Source organism: Nicotiana tabacum, chromosome 20, assembly GCF_000715075.1.
Source record: "Nicotiana tabacum cultivar K326 chromosome 20, ASM71507v2, whole genome shotgun sequence".
Lineage (NCBI taxonomy): Eukaryota > Viridiplantae > Streptophyta > Magnoliopsida > Solanales > Solanaceae > Nicotiana > Nicotiana tabacum.
In genome coordinates, this window is record NC_134099.1 from 26,263,543 (window position 1) to 26,278,634 (window position 15,092).

Consider the following 15,092-nt stretch of genomic DNA (forward strand, 5'->3'; position numbering starts at 1 on the left):
CATAAGAGGGCGAGATTTGCAAGGTATTCTAATGACTTCAGAGGCAGCGTCAGGCCCCAGTCTTCGAGGAGTTCGGCGCCACCTATAGCTAGTGCTCCCCCACAGTTTTAGAGGCCTCAATATGATCGATTTAACCATTCTGGTCCAGGTCAAAATTCGCAGGCATCAGGCTCGCAACATCATAGGGATACTAGTCAGACGAGACCCACAACACCACGTTGTGATCAGTGCGGCAAGGCCCACTTTGGACTGTGCCGTCGAGGTTCTGATGCATGTTATTCTTGCGGACATCCTGGCCATATGATGCGGGATTGTCCTAACAGGGGAGGTGATGGTATGGCTCAGCCGACTGGATCTGTGTCTGCTTCTTCCTCATTAGTTCGACCTCCAGCACGGGGTTTTCAGCAGTCGACAGGTCGTGGTAGAGGTAGAGGTGCAGTGCCGAGTTTGAGGGGTGGTCAAAATCGAACCTATGCTCTAGTATGTCGACAGGATCTCAAGTCGTCTCCAGATGTTGTTACAGGTATATTATCTGTGTTTTCTTACGATGTATATGCTCTGATTGATCCGGGATCTACATTATCATATGTTACACCCTTTGTGGCTAATAAGTTTGGCATTGAACCTGAATTGATAAGTAAACCCTTTGCGGTATCTATTCCGATAGGAGATTATGTGATTGCTAGAAGGGTATATAGAGGTTGCACTATGATGATTTGTAGTCATCAAACCTCGGCAAATTTATTTGAGTTAGAAATGGTTGATTTTGATGTGATAATGAGAATGGACTGGTTGGCCTCATGCTATGCAAATGTTGACTGTCGTACGAAGATGGTTAGGTTTCAATTTCCTAGTGAACCCATCATTGAATGGAAAGGGAATATTGCTACACCAAAATGTAGGTTTATTTCCTATCTTAAGGCAAGGAAAATGATCTCAAAAGGTTACATTTATCATTTCGTTCGCGTTAGGGATGCGGAGGCGAAACCGCCTACTTTATAATCAATCCCCGTGGTCAACGAATTCCCAGATGTTTTCCCAGATGAACTCCTAGGCCTTCCTCCTGAAAGGGAGATTGAGTTTAGTATTGATGTGTTGCATGACACTCAACCGATCTCTATCCCTCCATACAGAATGGCCCCGACAGAGTTGCGAGAGTTGAAGGTGCAGTTGAAGGACTTGCTGGATAAGGGCTTCATTAGACCTAGCACTTCACCTTTGGGTGCACCAGTCCTATTCGTGCGGAATAAAGACGGGTCGTTACGGATGTGTATCGACTATCGACAGTTGAATAAGTCTACTATAAAGAACAAGTATCCACTTCCAAGAATTGATGACCTATTTGACCAACTCCAGGGTGCTAAGTATTTCTCCAAGATTGATTTACGTTTAGGGTATCATCAGGTGAGGGTTAAGGAGAAGGATATTCCAAAGACGACCTTCCGGACAAGATACGGGCACTTTGAGTTCTTGGTGATGTCGTTTGGGCTAACAAATGCCCCAACAACTTTTATGGATCTCATGAATACTATATTTAGGCCCTATCTTGATGTGTTCGTGATTGTATTCATTGATGACATTCTACTATATTCTCGTTCGGAGGTGGAACATGCGGGCCATTTGCGGATAGTATTACAAATGCTTCAGGATCGTAAGTTATATGCTAAGCTCTCCAAACGTGAATTTTGGCTGAACTCAGTAGCGTTCCTTGGCCATGTGATATCTGACGAGGGTATTAGTGTCGACACTTAGAAGATCGATGCAGTAAGGAATTGGCCAAGACCTACAATACCATCAGAAGTCCGCAGCTTCCTAGGGCTAGCAGGATATTATAGGCGGTTTGTGGAAGGGTTTTCCTCTATATCATCACCATTGACTAAGTTAACACAGAAAGATACCAAGTTCCAGTGGTCTGACACTTGTGAACGTAGTTTTCAGGAGCTGAAGAATCGATTGACATCCGCACCAGTGCTCACTCTTCCTGAAGGAACAGAAGGTTATGTGGTATATTGTGATGCCTCAGGTATAGGTTTGGAGTGTGTATTGATGCAGCGTGGGAAGGTGATTGCTTATGCATCAAAACAATTGAATAAGCATGAAAAGAATTATCCAACCCATGATTTGGAATTGGCTGCAGTAATATATGCTTTGAAGATATGGCGGCACTACTTATACGGCGTCCATGTTGACATCTACATAGATCACAAGAGTTTACAATACATCTTCAAGCAGAAAGAGTTGAATTTGAGGCAGCGTAGGTGGCTTGAATTATTGAAAGACTACGACGTCGAGATATTGTATCATCCCGGTAAATCCAATGTTGTGGAAGACGCTCTCAGCCGTGAATCAATGGAAAGCTTAGTACATATTGAGGCGGGTAGATGGGGGTTGACTAAAGAGCTTCATCAGCTAGCCAATATGAGAATCAGATTGTTAGACTCTGATGATGGAGGTGTTACTGTACAGAATACATCAGAATCATCTTTGGTAGCCGAGGTAAAAGCACGGCAATATGAAGATCCTATCTTAGTACAATTAAGAGAGAGCATTCAGCAGTGTAAAAGTATGGCTTTTGAGATCGGAAGAGATGGGGCACTGAGATACCAGGGCCGATTATGTGTGCCTAATGTGGCAGGGTTGCGAGAGAAGATTATGAATGAGATTGATCAATCCCGATATTCCATCCATCCCGGCTCGACAAAGATGTATCATGATGTCAAAGAGTAGTATTGGTGGGATAACATGAAGAAGTCTATTGCAGAATTTGTAGCCCAGTGTCCCAATTGTCAACAAGTAAAGATAGAACATCAGAAACCCGGTGGATTGCTTCAGAATATAGAGATTCCGACCTGGAAATAGGAGGTGATTAATATGGACTTCATTATTGGATTACCTCGCTCTTATCATAAGTTTGACTCCATCTGGGTGATAATTGATTGACTTACAAAATGTGCCCATTTTCTGCCAGTTAAGACAACTTACACGGCTGAAGATTATGCGAAGTTGTATATCAAGGAGATTGTTAGGCTTCATGGTGTGCCGGTATCTATTATATCAGACCGAGGAGCTCAATTTACAGCTAACTTTTGGAGGTCTTTACAGATGGGTTTAGGCACACAAGTGAATCTCAGCACCGCATTTCATCTGTAGACTGACGGACAGGCTGAACGTACCATTCAGACACGGGAAGATATGCTACGAGCATGTGTTCTAGATTTTAAGGGAAATTGGGATGACCATTTTCCACTCATAAAATTTACCTACAATAATAGCTATCATTCCAGTATTAAAATGGCCCCATACGAGGCACTATACAGGAGAAGATGTAGATCACCAGTTAGATGGTTCGAAGTCGGTGAAACAGAATTATATGGGCCAGATTTGATTCACCAAGCTATTTAGAAGGTGAAAGTGATACATGAGCGATTGAAGACGGCACAAAGCAGGCAAAAATCTTATTCCGATGTCCGACGTCGTGATCTGGAGTTTGAGGTTGGTGATTGGGTTTTCCTGAGGATCTCACCAATGAAGGGTATTATGCGTTTTAGGAAGAAAGGTAAGCTGAGTCCAAGGTATATCGGGTCGTATAAAATTCTTCGACGGATTGGACAGGTTGCTTATGAGTTAGAATTGCCATCCGAATTGGAATTTGTCCACCCGGTATTCCATGTATCTATGTTGAGGAAATGTATTGGAGACCCTTCTAGAGTCGTCCCTATCAAAGATGTACAGGTTACAGAGGACCTATCATATGAAGAAATGCCAGTGGCTATATTAGATCAACAAGTTCGCAAGCTGAGAACAAAAGATGTAGCTTCCATCAAAGTATTGTGGAGGAACAAGAATATGGAACAAATAACATGGGAAGCAGAAGAGGAGATGAAGTCTAAATACCCGTACCTATTCCAGAATGAAGATAACAAGGATGCTGGTGGAACACATGATACATTGGAAGGTGAAATGGCTCTATGAGGTAAGTAATAACTTGAGAATACTCTTCCTTAATACAAAATGGCGATATGTAGATAATGTACATGTCCATAATGCTTTGCATACTCTTGTAAGGCCATACGTTGAGTTAACCGCTTGCAAGTTTGTCCTCTATTTATGGGAGAGACTTGACCGGAATCCACGATGATTTAAACTCCCCATGAACCCTTACATTCAAGGACGAATGTTCCTAAGGGGGGAAGGGTGTTATAACCCATATCCACACGCGTTAGTTCATACCATATATTAGTTAACATAAATTCAAGAAGGAATTACCTTTGAGATGATAAGAAGTTAATCCTATTGGTCTTAAGTGATACAAGGGTGTATAAGAGTGATTAACAAGTATTAGAAGTTAAACGAATTAAGGATGTTGTAACTCGTATTTTCAGGTAAATCTAGAGGTTCTTAATACACTCAAGGTCATGTATTAAAGTGTTTGAATCATATAATATCCGTATCAAGAGTTTTGAAGTCAAACGAGTTATGAAACAAAAGTCGACAAACGTTGTCGTAACTTAGGTTCATAATTTTACTTAAACATTAGGTTAAATGTTTCTAAGATTTTCTCCTAATTTATAAAGAATTATGGGGTGATCTACCCACCAAATTAAATATCTACGAGTCTAGTTTCCAACGCATTAAACCATTTGTCAATACGATCTCGGAGTATAGAGATATTCATATTTTCGCAAGCCTGCGCAGATTGGTAGATGACAAGTAGGTGCATCACCTACTTGCCAAAATGATAGGACAAAATTAAAAGACCTAAGTCGGACAAGAGAGGACTTTTAAGGGGTTATGAACTCAGTTATTTCATCCATATTTCAGACCCTCAAAACCAAAGTTAACCCTTGCAACTCCTCCCCAAAAATCCCACACAAACCCTAATCGGTTTTCCCCCTCTTTCAAGTTCTATTTGAAGGTAAAACCTAGAGTTTGAAGAACCAAGGGAAGGGCTGAGTTATCCAAAAAGTAAGGTAAGTTACTGCCATCTTTCATACATTTTTCTCTGCTGCGAATTCATGGTAATTCATTCTATACATTTAAGAACTCACGGGACGGTGATCAGAAGCCGTGAGTTTGAGTTATTCACTTGTAGCGGACTGTTTTGTGGACTATTTTGTGTTACTATTGGGCTGCGTGTTTTACTACTATTTTGTGGAGTTTTGGAGGTGAAAGTGTGTGGAGGAAAACCATATATATGTAGGGTTGTGGGCTGATAGTGATTCGTAACATTTCTGGGTCGTTTGACACGACTACGGTGATCGTCGTATGTATGATGTAATTAGGTTGTGCGTGGACTATTTTGGGAGGCTCAATATATTTATTATTGATGTTGTTTGGGCTGTTTGGTGATTGTTTGGAATGGTGTGAAGTCATATATATAGGGGAGGTGCTGTCCGTTTCAACGTAAAATAGGTTGTGGTCGATACATAATAGTTATGACGCTTAAATGATAAAGATAGTATCGTTTCTCTTATTGTAGACTAAGGAGTTTTGACAATTGCATAGCTTGTAATTGGGGCAGTATATACAATGTATGTGAGGCTATCCCTTTTCTTCTTTTTTCACGACTCCGATTGTACATAATGTAATGAACGAGCTTCCAAAGATACTCTACTCTTAGAAGCTAGCAGTACTTACATTGCTTTCCCTCTTATGGAACGATTGATGTTAATGTTGCTTCTCTTATTCTTATGTTATCAATGTTGTTGGTACTTCCTGATTCTTATAAGGTTCGTAATGAAGAGTTGGTCCTAATAACGTGTACAGAGGATACCGACCTTACGTCACTCCGAAAGGTTTAGAATGTGATTCCATGAGTCGAGCATGCATTATATATATGTATCTATTTTACTCTACCGAGCCGCGCTATAGTCGGCCGGGTACGGCACATATTGTGCAACCACTGATCAGTTGGGTTTTACCGAACTCCACGTGGCCGGGTACGATTCTACCGAGCCTTATGACGGCCGGGTATGTTTTTACCGAGCCTATTATGGCTGGGTACGATATAATGATGATGAGGCCCACAGAGGCGTATGTTTTAAAAGTTTATGTATACATACATATGTATCATGCATTTCATGTCAGTAGCCCTAAGAGGTACTCAGATGTTCCAGGTTGTATATTCTCTATCCCTGCTTACATTACTGTTCATATTTATGGTTCCATGCCTTACATATTCAGTACTTTATTCGTACTGACGTCCTTTTATTTGTGGACGCTACATGTCGTGTTGCAGGCCCTAATAGACAGGCAGGTGCAGCTCCCTTACCATAGTAGGTTGTCCAGTTCAATAGTGATTGGCGAGATCTCTTCTCCGGACTTGTCGTGGTCTTGGTATGCATTTTTGGTATAGACATTATGGGTATGTCGGGGCCTTGTTCCGGCTATGTTGCAGCACTTATGTTCATTTAGAGGCTCATAGACAAGTGTCGACTCATGTATAGTTTGGTATGTCTTTTCGGCTGGTTTTTGTTGTATAGTCTTTCATGGTAGCGTGGTAGCTCGTACCTTATATGTAGTTTCTTGATTGTCTGGTCATCCCCTACTATGTATGTTCATGCCGTCATATTTTATTGCTGGTTGTCCATGATCCAGGTCTACCATTTATATTGATCTCGTCAACCCTAAAAGATAATAAAAAAAGGTTAGATAAAATGTACGTTGGTGCTCGGCAAGTATGGTCGGGTGCTAGTCATGGCCCTCCAGTTTGGGTCATGATAGAAGCGGCTCGGAGGGGGCATGCCAAGATGGCCGAGCAAGTAAATTGAGTACTTCACGATAGTGAAGACGAATTGGACATAATGGCTAACGATCCGATCCTGCAGGTCCGACAGAAGCTTGAACTGATATGACAGCTTCAGGCACAGGTAGATACGATACAAGCTGAGGCTGAGGAGTTCAAGAAAAATATAGACCTCTTAGCCTCGAAAGAGGAAGCTGTCCAAGCACAACTGGAGTCGGCCGAGGCCTAGCTCCTAGTTGCAAAAGAGAAATCCTCGGTGCAGGACAAGAAGATAGATGAGCTCCGATCTCAATTGGACTCGGCTATTTCTGGTAAAGAGAAACTGGCCAAGGAACTCAACGCAGCCAAATCAGAGGTGGTTAAGGCCAAGCTCGAGGCTGACGCCAAAGTCGCCTAGTTCAAGGTTGACGTCGAGGCGATCCAAACGTAGACTAAAAGTATAGTGGAGCATGCAAAGTGGCAAGCTCGAAGGAAAGCCCTCGAAGAAGTTCATGCTCAGAACTTCGACGTACTGCTTGAACTCGAGAGTGCTAAAGTAGAAGAAGCTAGGGCCCAGAAGCTGGCCTTTCCCGAGGAAGATTCCAAGAGCTTAAGTGAGTCTGAAGACGAGGAAGATTCCGAGGATGAAGAGGCTGCCTCTGATGGGGACCAGGCCACTTAGGCCTTTATATGTTTTTATTTTTTGCTTTTTTGCATCTTTTTTAGGTTGTTCGGTCATTGTAGATTTTTGTATTGGGCAATTCTGGCCTTTGTAAAAAGATTGTTGGATAAATATATATGAGGTTTTATTTCCCTTTTGGTTTTTATATTTTCCCTTTACCTTATTACTTGTATTCACGAAGGCCGGGATGCCTTAGCATAAAATTACTTAGGTTATGTTCGAAAGTCCAAACAAACCTCGCCTTTACATTACTCTATTTTAAGGCGTCTTAAGGGTTCGGTGTTACCGGAAACTTTTTTCCCAAAGTAGGTATTCGAGATCGTAGTTCGCCGAGGGTATCCTTTAGAACCGATTATGAAAAAAATTTCTTTTTCGAAGGCCTAGTTCTTGTTACGTGTTTCGGACGTCTCCGAACTGTGTCAATATGGACGTAGCCTTTTAGTTCAGGAGCTGCCCATTAGACCTGCTTTCCTGAGCTATTCGGGCTTGCCCAAGATAACAGTCCCCAAGCACCTTTAAAATTTGGGGGTTGCCTAATAGGTCTTATACTCCCGAGTCCCAGTTATTTGGGCCGTTCGAGTTTGTTTTTGGAAAGCAATTCCCGAGTGAGGGAGTAACCATTCAAACTCTGGTTATAAATGGCCCTTTAGCTTGTTACCTTTAGGAGATCGGAGGTACGAAATTCTTTAAGGGATGTAAAGAGGTAATTTTTCTAAAACAATAGTTATACATGTATACATATTTAATGCTAGGGCTCGAGCAATCTATGTGGGCATGGTTCGTTTGACCGTTTGGCCCTTACAATAAATCCTACCAATCGAGACCCTTCCTTTACGAAGTAATTTCCTCGCTAAAGTTGATATCCGTGGGTAATGCATATCTGGGGGTAATGCCTCCCAGTATTCGAGGTTGATTGTAGAAGAACCTCGGGTACCATTAATGCGATCTTCAACACTGATTCATGAGCGGTCTTTGATTCTAAGTTAGCACAATCCACTGTTGCCTCGTTAAAAACCTTGCCGAAAACCCCATTTGGGATAAAAACAATTCAAGGAAAAAAGAGTGCAACGCGTGCTTTTAGACCTAAAGACTTTGTGCCGCTCCTTGTGGACCACCTGCAAGTGTTAGTCCGAAAATAAAAGGAAATGAAATGGGGTCATACCTTAGCAGTAATACCATTTTAGGTGAGTTATGTTCCAATTGTTCGGTAGTTGTTTTCCATTCATCATTTTGAGCTTATAGGATCCTTTCCCGGTGACCTCGAGAATCCGGTACGGTCCTTCCCAGTTCGGACCCAGTTTTACTTCGTTCGAATTCCGTGTTCAATGTGACCTTCCTTAGTACTAAGTCCCTAACATTGAAGTATCGAATGTTGGCCCTTCGATTGTAATACCTCTCGGTCCATTGCTTTTGGGCGGCCAATCGAACAAGGGCGGCTTCACGCCTTTCATCCAATAGCTCTAGGCTCGTATTCATGGCTTCGTTATTTGATTCCTTTGTTGCATATCAGAATCTGATACTTGGGTCCCTGACTTCAACCGGTATTAGAGCTTTAGCGCCATAAACCAATAAGAACGGGGTAGCCCCGGTGCTGGACTTTGAGGTTGTGCGATATGCCCAAAGAACTTCAGATAAGACCTCATTCTCATTTCCCTTGGCGTTGGTCAACCTTTTCTTAAGGTTTTGGATTATGGTTTTGTTGGTTGATTCGGCTTGTCCGTTCCCACTAGGGTAATAAAGTGTTGATAAAATTCTTTTGATCTTATGATCTCCGAGAAACTTGGTCACTTTGCTGCCGATAAATTGTTTCCCATTGTCACATACAATTTTAGATTGCATCCCAAAACGACATATGATGTGGTCCCAAATTAAGTCGATGACTTCCTTCTCCCTGACCTTCTCGTATGCCTGTGCTTCAATCCATTTAGAAAAATAGTCGGTCATAAATAAAATAAATTGAGCCTTAATCGGTGCCCATGGAAGAGGGCCGACGATGTCCATTCTCAACTTTATAAATGTCCATGGCGATAAGACCGAATGCAAAAGTCCCTGTGTTGGTGAATCATCGGAGCATATCTTTGGCACTTGTCACATTTTCGTACGAACTCTTTTGCATCCTTTTCCATATCGATCCAATAATAGCCGGCTCTGATCACCTTTTGAACCAATGATTCGATGACTGAATGATTTTCGCAGATGCCCTCGCGAACTTCCCTTAGAACACACTCGGTATCTATCGGTCCTAGACATATTGCTAGTGGGCCATCGAACATTCTTCAGAACAAGGTTCCATCCTCGGACAAGCTGAATCGGGCTGCTTTTGTGTGCAGGGCTCTCGATTCTTTTGGATTTGAGAGAAGTTTCCCGGTCTTCAAATACTCTACGTATTTATTTCTCCAATCCCAGGTTAAGCTTATGGAGTTTATTTTGGCGTGACCTTCTTCTACTACCGACCTCATGAGTTGTACGACTGCCCTCGAGTTAAGCTCGTCGTCTTCGACCGACGACCCTAAGTTTGCAAGGGCATCAACCTCACTATTTTGATCTTGAGGCACGTACTGCAAAGTCCATTCTTTGAACCGATGTAATGTTACTTGTAACTTATCTAGGTACCTTTGCATTCGTTCTTCTCTGACTTCGAACGTTCCGTTAACTTAGTTCAGTATAAGGAGGGAGTCACACTTAACTTCGATCACCTCTGCCCCAAGCTTTTGGCCAGTTCGAGACCTGCAATCATGGCCTCATATTCGCCCTCGTTGTTAGTCAATTTCACAGTTCTAATGGATTATCTAACTATATTACCTGTGGGTGGCTTCGGTACGATGCCAAGTCTGGACCCTTTTGCGTTCGAGGCACCATCTGTAAAGAGGGTCTAGATTTCCAAAGACGCCCCTGAGTTTACCAATAACTCTCTTTCGACTTCGGATATTACGATCGGCGTAAAGTCAGCAACGAAATCTGCCAAAATTTGAGATTTAATGGATGTCTGAGGCTGATATTCGATATCGTACCCGCTGATTTCTACGGCCCATTTGGCCAATCATCCCGAGAGTTCGAGTTTGTGCATTGTATTTCGTAATGGGTAGGTTGTCACAACACATATAGGATGGCGCTGAAAATATGGTCTCAGTTTCCTAGAGGCACTTAGCAAAGCGAGTGCCAATTTTTCTATGTGAGGATATCTAGTTTCGGCCTCACCTAAGGTCCTGCTAAAATAATAACTTGGAAATTGTGTACCTTGTTCTTCCCGGACTAGGACTCCACTTACCGCTATTTTTGATACTGCTAAATACAAGTATAGTCATTCATCTGCCCTCAGTGTGTGAAGCAATAACGGGCTCGATAGATATCGCTTAAGCTCTTCTAAGGCCCGTTGGCATTCCTGGGTCCATGTGAAGTTATTTTTCTTCTTCAGTAATGAGAAAAATCGATAGCTCTTATCGGAAGATCTCGAGATGAATTGCCCTAGGGCGAAAATATACCCGGTTAGCCTTTGTACGACCTTGACATTATCCACTACCGTGATATCCTTGATAGCTTTGATCTCTTCAGGGTTGATCGCAATTCCTCTGTTGGACACCATAAACCTAAGAAATTTACCCGATCCGACTCCGAACACGCACTTTTTTTGGATTCAGCTTCATGTTGTACTTCTTCAATATACTGAAGGTTTCCTGCAAATATTTTAAATGGTCCTCTACTTGTAGGGACTTAACTAACATACCATCAATGTAAACTTTCATGGATTTCACTATTTTTTCTTCGAGCATTCGGTTTACTAGGTGTTGGTTAGTGGCACCAATATTTTTTAATCCAAATGGCATTACATTATAACAGTATATGCCATACTTAGTGATGAAGGAGGTCTTTTCTTGATCATCCAGGTTCATCTGTATTTGGTTGTACCCAGAGTAGGCATCGAGAAAATTGAGGATCTCGTGGCCGACCGTAGCATTGATCATACGATCGATGTTAGGCAAAGGGAAAGAGTTTTTGGGGCATACCTTATTTAAATCTTTATAATCCACACACATTCTTAGTTTGTTTCCTTTTTTAGGGACTACTACTACATTTGCTAACCATTCCGGGTATTTGACCTCCCAGATGGATTAAAGAGTTTAGTTACTTCGTCCTTGATGAAAGCATGCTTGATATCGGACTGGGGTCTCTTTTTCTACTTGACTGGATGGAATTTCGGGTCCAGGCTCAGCTTGTGAGTAGTGATGATCCTTATCATATCGAGATGTGACCCAAATCCATGTTAGCTATAAGAAATTGAATGAGTTTTTTCTTGAGCTCGGGTGTTAACCTCATACCTAGGTATATCTTTTGATCGGGAAAATGTTCAATCAATACGACCTACCCCAGCTCTTCAACCTTTGATTTAGTAGCGTTGGAATCATCAGGAACTGTAAAGGATCAAGGAACCCCGCAATCATCATCTTCGTCAGTCCCCTTCTTGTTCGGTTGGGTCGAGGCTGGCATCGGTGATTGCTATTTGGCTTCCTATTTTGCTTTCGAACCTGGCTCCTTTGTCGATGAGAGCATTGATATCAGAATTATTTCATCGACGACAAACATTTCCTTTGTGGCGGGTTGCTCCCCGTAGACCGTCTTGATCCCTTCCGGTGTTGGAAATTTTAATACCTGGTAAAGGGTCGAGGGCATAACCCTCATGTTGTGGATTCATGGCCTACAGAATAGGGCGTTGTACCTCATGTCCCCTTCGATCACATAAAACGTGGTCTCCTAGGTCGTACCGGCTACATTTACCAGTAACGTTATTTCTCCCTTAGTAGTTTTGCAAGCCATGTTAAATCCGTTTAGCACTCGGGCCGCATGCACGATTTGGTCATGTAGGCTGAGTTGCTCTACGACCCTCGATCGAATGATATTAGCCGAACTACCTGGATCAATTAATACACGTTTAACTTGAGTTTTATTCATAAGTACAGAATATTACAATGCATCATTATGGGGCTACATGATTCCTTCTGCATCCTTGTCGTTCAAAGATAAAGTTCCTTCTGGTATGTAATCTCGGGTCCGTTTTTCCCAATACTTTGGTGCGCTTTAACATCGGACCTTGAAGAACATTGACCCCTCCGATGATCATATGAATGACATGTTGATGTTCGTCTTGCTTGTTTTGTTTATTGGAATCCTGCTTCTAAAATGATTCTTGGCTCGGTCGCTCAGAAATTCCCGAAGGTGCCCGTTGTTGAATAACCGGGCTACTTCTTCTCTCAATTGTCGACAATCCTCCGTTCTTTGGCCATGTGTGCCATGATATTTGCATATTTGGTTGGGATCCCTTTGGGCTGGATCGGTTTGTAAAGGTCGAGGCCACTTGGTATCTTTGATGCTTCCGATAGCCGATACGATGGCAGCTGCATCAACATTAAAGTTGTACTCTGATAATCGTGGTGCTTCTTTAGGTCCGATAGGTCTATCCAAGCCATTCCTACTCATGATCCCTCGAGAGCTCTGGATTCAATCACTTCTCCTTTCATTTCATGCAGAATTTTGCCCAGATCTGCTACTTCTACGATCTCCATTATACGACCGGTATCTCTCTCTGTTCAACTCAGTTCTCGGTCAATATCCCTCTTGATTCTATCGATGGGTCTGATAGGATAAACGGACCCGGAAGGAGCCCTAAGTTGATCGTCTTCGACCCTGATCTTTGATTGGTACCGATTATGCACATCCGCCCAAGTAATAGCCGGGTACTCTATCAGATTCTGCTTCAACTGCTGCGAAGCCACCGGGCTTCGAACATTGAGTCCTTGAGGGAAAGCTTGAACAACCCAATCATCAGTGACCGGTGGTAGGTCCATCCATTCCATTTGTAATCGAGACACGAATTCTTTGAGCATTTTATTGTCCTTCTGCCTTACCTTGAAATGGTCGAACTTTCTGGTTTCGACCTTGATGGCCCTGACGTGTGCCTTTACGAAAGAATCTGCAAGCATAACAAATAAGTCAACAGAATTATGGTACCATATCATAGTTCCCTTTGACAGGGTCTCTACAAATTTCTTTAGCTAGACAGATTCGATCTCGTCATCCTCTAGATCATTCCCTTTGATAGCACATGTGTAAGAGGTGACATGCTCATTCGGATCGGTCGTTCCATTGTACTTTGGAATCTCTAGCATGCGGAACTTCTTGGGGATCGGCTTTGGAGATGCGCTCGGGGGGGGGGGGGAGGTTTTTGCACAAACTTTTTGGAGCCCAGTCCTTTTAATATTGGCGGTGCCCCCGGGATTTGATCGACCCTGAAGTTGTAAGTTTCCACCTTCTTGTCGTTTTTCTCGATCTTCTTTTCTCCCGACTCAATTCGTTTTGTCAGTTCTTCGAGAATCTCCATGATTGTAGGACTGGTCTCGGATTCTTTCTCGTTTGATTTCCTTGAAACCGATTCGACCCTGTGAACAACTTCTTGGGATGGCTCGGGATCGATCCTACTCGGTGGGTAATTCTGGTTTTGAAGCTGGACTATCGCTTCCTGTTGAGCCTGCAACATTTCGAAGATCAATCGCAGGCTGATCTTGCCATCTTCATAGCCATGAGTGCGTTGAGCGGCTGATCGAACATCTTCACTGATGCTGCCATCGGGATCGACAACCAAATTTGCATTGATGGCTACATGTAAGCTAACGTCGATTGGATCTACAGCCGGAACTTCATCGAGGCCAATCGGGGGAGCGTCATTCCCTGGTGCTATTTTATCACTTTCGCCGTGGTGGCCGAAATCATTGTCAACGTGTAGGGGTGCTGACTGAGAGTTCGACATTTTGGTCCTGGAATCAAAGATACTCCAAAGAACAAGTGTAAAATAGTATGTGTTATGAAAGTTTGTACTAGGTAATCACTATTATTCTTAGCCCCACGGTGGGCGCCAAACTGTTTACCCTTAAAATTGAATAACAATTGAATTTGTACGCGATTTTAAGGATATGTGATATAACTTGATACAAATTAAGAAGATAGATTAATATTGAAATTAATAATAAGAAAATAAATGCAAACCACAAAATTAAATAGCCTTAGCCTCTGATTTTGATCACCCTCGAGCCAAGAAATGTCTCAACTAGTATTAGAACTGAACGACAAGGTGATAAGAACTAGAAATGATCAGTATATTGCTTTCTTTTATGCGTGTTACAATGTATCATATAAATGATCAGAACCCCCTTTATATAGTAGGGGTGTTCTACTTTTGTTATAATTCTATACAAGGTAAAAAACTCATGATTTGCTAGTTAATCGGCCTCTTCTTGATACGTGCCGAGATTTCCGCCGTGATCCTCGACCGATTGCGAATATTTTGGCTTTCCGTTATTTGGCTCGATAAGTTTCCCTCGATCTTGGTCGGTCTCGGGGTCATCAGCTCGACGATCTAATTTTGCGCCTTGGTTCGATATAACTCGAGCTCGAGCTTTGACCTGCCATGTTTCAGCCTCGATTGGTCAAAGAATTGACGAATCCGATTTCGACCGTATATAAACCTATTCTTCTAACAACCAAACGGCTCTAAAATGATACAAATGTTTATAGTCAAAATATTTAAAGTACAAAAATTATTTGATGCAATTATTCTTTTTTAGGTTGAGAAGAGTTATACTCTAGGGGCTGTTGGATTATCGTGATTAAAATTCTACTCTCGATATAACATTTAGG